The sequence below is a fragment of the Capra hircus genome, chromosome 21 (assembly GCF_001704415.2).
Source record: "Capra hircus breed San Clemente chromosome 21, ASM170441v1, whole genome shotgun sequence".
Lineage (NCBI taxonomy): Eukaryota > Metazoa > Chordata > Mammalia > Artiodactyla > Bovidae > Capra > Capra hircus.
In genome coordinates, this window is record NC_030828.1 from 26,850,758 (window position 1) to 26,858,723 (window position 7,966).

General features: G+C 48.2%; 1 pseudogene; it reads left to right on the forward strand.

The window, feature by feature from the left end:
* LOC102181633 lies at positions 262–4,894 on the forward strand (annotated as a pseudogene).

Here is a 7,966-nt window from a genome sequence, read left to right on the forward strand (position 1 = left end):
TAAAAACGTTATTAAAGCATCTTGGCTTCCTCCTTATCTTCCACTCTCAGTCTTGTACTCTGTTCACATCACTGGGGAAGTGGCCGTCTTTCACTTGTCTAGGTCCAGTGCTCTGGGTGCTCTAGGTCAAATCCCTCCATAATTCCTCAGGGACCTCGATCTGTCAACCAATCTAATGTTGTCGGTATTGTGGGTCAGGCTCAGTCTATCAATAACCAGTGCTGCGGCTAGACCAGCCCTTGTGGGTCTTAAGATTACAAGATGCCCTTCAATAACCATCAAGAAACGTTGGCGGCAGGTGGGGGGTTGGGGGGGGGAGTTTAACACTTACAGGACCTGGAAATTACATGGCAAACCTGAGGCTACACAGCACGGTCTTGGGAAGAGAGAACAAGGGCCTGGAGTTCTACTTTTACTGGGGTTGAGCACTGGGGTCTAGGGTTTTTTGGGGGCTGGAGCCTAGGATTTTGAGGGCTCACTCATTATTGGTGAATTTAACAGGAATTTAAGGCACAGGAAGAGAAAAAGCAAGTGGCCCAAGTGGTTAATCATTGAAGTCAACCACAATCTCTAAAAAAAGGGGCCTCAGTGTGGAGGTGGGGGGTGAGGATGGGAGGAGCCCGGCTTTTTATCTAGTTGTGTGGCTGGCAGTGTGTTTATTGAAGACAGTCATCTTCAAAATGCATGCTTTGGCAAGCAAAGCTTAAGTCAATCATTTGAATTGGACACACACGCACACAAAGCAAAACCCAGCTGTCAAGGCTACACTTCACTCCCTTCTCCTCCTTCTCCTGTCGCCTCCTGGCTCCCTGACTGCCTGCTCTCATTTTTGTCTGTCTCATCATGACAAAACTGCTCACAAATATAGCAGTGAATCCCTCAGTGCTAGGCATAACTGACTGTCAACACTTCAGCTTGCCTAACACTTCTCAGCATTTGACCTTGTCTGCATTCTTGAAATTCTCCCTTGACCCAGGGGACCACACACCTATTTGCAGGACTGGTTTTCTGTTTCCTCCCGGGGCTTCCCTTCTTCCTCCTATACCTTAAGTATTGCAGTTTTTTAGAGTTGTGTCCTGGGTCATTTTGTCTCACTCTGGATATTTTCCTGCCTGATGCCAGGTGGCTTCAACCATCCCTTCTGTTGGCTTACGACTTCCAGATCTATCCTGTCCGGGCCTGATCCTGTCCAGATCTATCCTGTTGTTCTGAATCTATAGTCAGCTGTGCACTAGACTTCGCTGTTCGGCCGTCACACAAGCTCCTCAAACTCAACGTGTACGAAATAGAATTTGTTATGCCCGAAGTCCGAGTCCCCAAAACTGAAAGAATAAGACGTCCACAGCAATGCAAAAGCATAAAGGGGTTTTATTGCTAGCTCGAGCTAGGGCTCCCATCTCATCCAGCGCAGTGGAGCCCCAAACTCTGGATTACAGCAGTATTTATACATTCGACCCTATTCTGTTGCAATAGCAGAGCTGGCAGACAGTGATTGGTTAATTCATACGCGCAGGGACTTTTGAATTTCCACCTTGTTCCCGATTGGCTTTGGTTTGGCGCCTGCGGGACTTTTCCTAGGGGTGTGGTTTCCAGGAACTGTGACTCAGACTCTTTTCCCAAGAAATCGAGACCTGGGCCTAGTGTAATGTTAGAGCCTGTCATGGTTTCAGTCAGGTCCCCTAACATTCCCCCCTGTCTTTTAGTTATATGGAGGAATCTTCCTCTTTATCCTGGGGCAGGGCCTGATACTGTTGCCTCAGTACTAGCAGTTGAACTGTATTGATGCGTTCCAAAGGCTCTTTTCCCGGAACCTTACAAAATGGAGTTTTCCTGTTAACAAAATGGAGTAGCTTAGATTCTTCAGAATTCATCATTGTTCTCTGACAATTTCATTCTGTTCCTGTTTTTGCTATATCCCTGAATAGTCCCACCAATCACCCACTCTAAAAATACTGACTCTCAGCCTATTTCTTAACCCAATATTTAGTTTCTTACCAAGTACAACCGTTTGGTCTTCCTAAAATATTTCTCAAGTCTCTTTCCTCTTCTGCTCCCAGTGCCCCTGCCTCAGTTCAGACTGCCTGAATTACTGACAGCCTCTTGCCTGATGCCTGATCTTTCCTTCTTTGGTCTTGAACAAAAATACCCCACTGTTACTGAACCAGGTAACTGAATCACGTTCGTTTGTACAGCAAGTCAGTGCTGAGACCTTGAGGTCTGCAGCAGAGAAAGGGGTTACAGGGGTACAGGCAGCCAAGCAAGGAGACAGGAGAACAAATCTCAAATTGGCCTCCTTGAAGGAGACGCTTAGGATATTTATGAGGTAAAGAAGCAGTGTGGGAGACTTCCTGGTGGTCCAGTGGCTAAGACTCCATGCTCCCAGTGCAGAGGACCTGGGTGCAATTCCTGGTTGGGGATCTAGATGCCAAGTGCCACACCTAAGACCCAGTGCAGCCAAATAAATAAAATTCAAAAAGAGAAGCAGGGTGGTTTGAAGCTTCAGGAAAGGTTATTGAAGGGTTAGAAAAAGGTTAAGTAATTGGAGCTGTGCACAGAGGTATCTGAGTTACATGGTTCTTCACGGGATGCACATTGAAAAAATGATGGGCTGTATTATCATGATCTCAGGATGGAGATTTTGCCCCTTGACAATGAAAGGGCACCCACTGGACACTTGTGCAGGCCCAGTTGAATAGTCAGTGGTCTCAACTGGTTTGAGCTGGGCAAAACTAGCCCCGTATTCTGAACAACAATTTAAACAACTATTACTACACTGACCCCTGGTCAGAAGTGTTGTCTACAGGGGGCAGTTAGAGGAGTTGTGTGATATATTTTCTAGGCTGTGAAGCCAGGAGGGTATGCAGTTTGCAGGGACAATTAAAATACACTTGGTCAGTGAAAGCAAGTTATAGGTTATTATTCATTAATATACAGATTCTAGTTCAAGGAATCTGATTAATGACTGCCCCCTATTTGACTTCACTGGGTTGGGCTTCGAAATGAAAATTTGCTCATGGCATTCTGCTGCTTAAAATTCTTCCTTAGTTCACTGTTGCTCTGAGATAAACTCCAGAATGCCTAAGTGAGGCATGGTCTTCCTGCGGCTCCCACTGTCACACAGATTGAGCTCCTTCCAACAAAGGTGATGTGCTCCCTTGTATCTCACCTGCTGCCTGCTCTACCATCAGCTCCTTTGACCCTCTCTTTCCTCCCCTGTACCAGCTTGTTACAACTGCTCAAGCTTTCAGACCAGCTCTAGAGTGGACTTCCTGAAGCAATTCCTGGGCCACCCACACAGGTGTGGTGCTAGCCTGTCCCTGCCTTTCCTTCCCCAGTTCTCTCACAGCATCCTCTGCTGGGATTCTTCTCATAGTGTTGCTGGGTGTTAATACATCTGTCTCCACCACCAGACTGTATTTTCTTTTTTTTTTGAATGTCCACTTAGGAACAGGCCCTGAGCTGGGTATTTATTACACATTATGCCATTCAATCACACAGCAGTCTTTTTTGTGTTTTGGTTTTGGGTGCATAGTGGGGTAGGTAGGATCTTAGTTCCCCAACAAGGGATCAAACCCCACCTGCATTGGCTCTTGCAGCTCCTTGCATTGGAGGCACAGCCTTCATCACTGCACTGTCAGGGAAGTCTGGATTGTATGTTTTCTGAAGGGAAAGACCGTCTTCTTGCATCACCAGGATCTAACTGGGACGTGTCATGCAGTGAGAGGAATCCAGCTGATATGAAGTGAAATGACTAGGAGCAGCTGGGTGCTGCTGTCAGCACAGAGGAACAGGCTGTAGTCATTTAGCGGCACAAGACAGAGACTGCATTTGCAGTTTTTCCATGTATTTATCACGAGTGTTACATTATCCATTAACTGTTCTGATAGGAGATGTCTTCACAGATGGGAAATCTGCTTGTTTTTTTCATGGGTATTTAAACAGGGAATTTGCAGTCTTGGTCAGTTCCCAGACTGGCTGAAGTCTTTGATGTCAGCACTGATGTGATCCAAAGGGTTTTAGAAAGCAAATTTGTATGTGTTAGGGTCCACAAGGGGCTCAGAGTATATTATTTTAAAATGGTCCATTGTGGTGACCTGACAAACAAGGGATGAAGTCACAGTGGCCACATTGCCCTGGTGGCATCCTGTTTTTCCTTAAGGCAATGTCCCGTTTTTCCCTGCTGGTGCCAGTTTCTCAAGACTACGGTGACCACCTGCCTATGAGACTCCCTCCGACTATGTGACACCAGACCCCGGCTTCGAGCTGAAGGTAAACTAAGGCCCCCTCCCTTTGGGGCACAATTTCCCATCGATAGGGTATAAGAAGTGTTGGCTGTGAAGGGAGATCACTGGTTTCTCTCTAATGCCAGTTACTTTCTCTCTTCCTATAATCTTTCTCTGCCTGAAAGCCCAGCTCACTCTCTTTTTCTCCATGTTTGCCTTCCAGTAACCACATTGGAACAGAAACTGGAGCAGGATCAAAAAGTCCTAAAGAAACTGGACTTGTTCCAGGAGCTCCCAGGCCCTGGGGATTCCTCAAAACCGCTTTCTGCAGGCCAGTCTATATCAGGGTCTCTGCTGATGCCTGGGGATGAAGCCTCATCCAAAGGCCATGTCACAGCACAGCTTTGAAAGCGATTGAACTGAACACTCACAGTACAGATACACCAAGGATACAAAAGGGGAAGTGATTGGTGCCTACTGCTGCTGCTGTAAGTCACCCCACCAGCGATTGTGGGGGAGCCAGAAGAACTGACAGTGACGGACTGCCCAGTGACAAGAGGCTGGAAGAGCTTAAGGCAGGGGACCCAGGGGACCAGATCTTTAGCAACAGAGTTATGCACAGGGGACGAGAGTTTTTCTACAGCAATGGGAACTTCCTGTATAGAATCTGAGCCAGAGACATGCCACGTGACACACAGCCGGGCAAGTATATTTGGCCTGCCTGAGTTTCTGTGTATGGATTATCCACCTTGGAAGCGAGAGAAATGAAGAGCATGGAATGTGGGATGAAAGGTTTGAATTTGACAAAGGGCAGAGGACTCCACAGGGCAGAAGTGCCTGGGAGTGGGGCAGTGACCGGCCAGGTAGAGTCCAGCCTCCTGGAGCACAGCCCCTGCTCTGATTCACCTGAATCTTCAGGACTCACCCTTCTTACATGTGCTCTTTGACTTGCTCTCTGTTACTTTTGTTACTATAATCACACATAATGGCCTGCCTCAGAGAATCCTGCCCTTCTGCCTGACTGTTAAAGTGCCTTTGTTCAGAACTCTGTCCACTTGTGGATGGCAAGAAGGAAGAAATCAACACATTCTCTTCCTGAGACTTACCATTCTACAAGATATTTGCAAGATTAATGGCCTTTTTGGTTTGTTTCCTCACCTCTTCTATCTCTAATTCATAAAAGAACCTGGCATCCATACCCCGAGAAGATGGTTATTTGGAGACGTTAATCGGCCATCTTCTTGGTCAGCCGGCCCTCAGAATGCAGCTGTATTCTTTGCCTCAACACCTCGTGTCATATGGTGAGCATAGCGAGCTTTGACCCTTGACCCTGCTCCTGACCTCTGTCCTTAGCTGATTTTAATCTGCATCCTAAGCAGCTCTGTGCCAGCTGCAAAGAGAGGGAGCCAGTTCACACATCCCTCCCAGGGCACGGGGCTCACATGGGCAGACCGCTCCCAGGGCAGGGGGCCCGTCTGGGGAGGACTCAGCACACAGGAACTGTGCACAAAGCGCTCGTTGCAGAGCACCCCCAGCCCTCTTCCTGGTCAGAGCTGGCCCCGAGCACGTCAGAGCAGGATCTGGACTAACAAACAGTTGCTCCTGGACAGGTCAGTGACCCTGGGCTTCATGCGAAGCAGCCTCCCTCCACCAGGTCTTCCAGAGGCTTCCACTGCACCAGGACCCTGGGCCCCTGTCTCCACCCATCACCCCTCTTCTTCCTGACTCCTGGGTCCCTCTCCTTAGGAGAAAGCCTCCTTTAAATTCTCTCCCACTCATGGGCCAGAAAAAATGATTAGAAATCAGGCCAGAGCTTCAGCCCCATGTCCATGCTGACCCTCAAGACTACACTTCTGTTCCTTGCACCTGGGCAGCACAATAAGGCCCATTTTCTGCAACTGTGAGCCCCTGAGGGGTGAGGATTGGCTGACCTAGACAAGCCAACCAGCCCTTCCCAGCAACGCCTGGGTTGAGGTCTTTATAAACAGCTCCCTCCGGGAGGTGGGGCTTCCCTGTTCGTTCAGTTGGTAAATGAATCTACCTGCAACGCAGGAGATGCGGATTCCATCCGTGGATCAGGAAGATCCCCTGGAGAAGGGAATGGCTGCCCACTCCGGTATTCTTGCCTGAGAAATCCCCTGAACAGAGGAGCCTGCCGGGCTACAGTTCATGGGGTCACAAGAGACCGACCTTACACTTAGATCTTTATCTTGAAAATCTGTTGCTAAGCTGTGTCTGACTCTTTTGTGACCCCTGGACTGTATCCCACCAAGCTCCTCTGTCCATGGGATTTCCTAGGCAAGAATACTGGAGTGGGTTGCCATTCCATTCTCCAGGGAATCTTCCCAACCCAGGGATCCAAACCTGAGTCTGTGGCATTGACAGGTGGGTTCTTTACCACTGAGCCATACTAAGATGGGGTCTTTATCTTATTTGGAGTTTATTCTTGTGTATGGCATTCGGGTATATTCTAATTTCACTCTCATTTTCACTGTTCAAGGAAGCAGTGAGGTAGGAGATAGATGGGCTCCAGGTCGGAAATTCACAATCAGCCAGCCTCCGCTCTGCATTTCCTGAGGCAACATAGGTGGGTTCCAGTTGAGGAATTTACAACCAGCCGCCTGTTTGCTCTCAGAAATTGAAGTAACAATAGAAGCAGAGTAAGTAGCCAGTCTTTGTCTCCTGTAAGGACAAAGAGAGGCAAAACCCTGTCTGAGTGAAGGATTAGGGAGAACACTATACATGCGCAGAAAGGCTCCTTGGATTCAAAAGTCAGAGGATAATTCCAGGCCATAAAGAGTCTTGCTCCTCCCAGAAGCCTCCCACTTCAAGATACATCATGGCTAAGGTTTACGTGTGCACCCCAGGGGAGGGTCCTGAGACAAATTAACCGGTGGAGGTGGGGGCAGTTACAGAGGTTACAAAGCAAAATGATTGGCCTGAGGGAAGACAAAGACCTGGCTAACTGGCCTCTTAGAAAGGATATAAACTTCCAAAGGCACGACTCTCTGAGCTCACCTGTGCACCTTTCCGCATGTACTTTTCTTTTCAATAAACTTTTTACTTTACTCTTTACCTTCTGCCTCCCCACCTGAATTCATCCTTGACCAGGCAGGCAAGACAAGGGACCTTAGCCCTGACTGCTGGCTCCTGTGGTCCAGTGGTTAGGACTCCCGGTCTGGGAAGCTAAGACCCTGCTTCCAGCTACCACTCCCTGCCGCTTAGAGCTGGGCACGTCGGAAATGACCAGCACACCATCCTCCAGAGTGGCTGTCACCAATTTGTATTTCCAGCAGCAGAGGAGGGGGGTTCCCCTTCCTCCACAGCGTCTGCAGCATTTAACGTTTGTGGAGGGTTTAACAATGGCCGCTCTGACTGGTGTGAGGTGATTCCTTCTTGCAGTTGTGATTTGCATTCCTCTAATATTTAGCGATGGTGACATCATGCGACTTTTCTTAAAGGATGTGAGTTAAAGGCACCTGCTGAAATCAGCTCCCTGAACATCTGCCCAGTTTTGAATTCTTTTTTGGTGACCACCCCTGGGGGACTTTGGGAGGGCAGTTGTTTACTTCCAGCCCCAGGTCCTTGGGAATATGAAGTGCCAATCAGTGCCGCTTTTGCCGCTTTTATAGTTGCTGTTACAAAAGACAGCACAAGGGGGCAGCATTTCTTCATGTTCCACTTTCATTTTTCCTTTTTCTGGACATCTATCTGTACCAAGGATTATATGGGTTTCCCTAGTG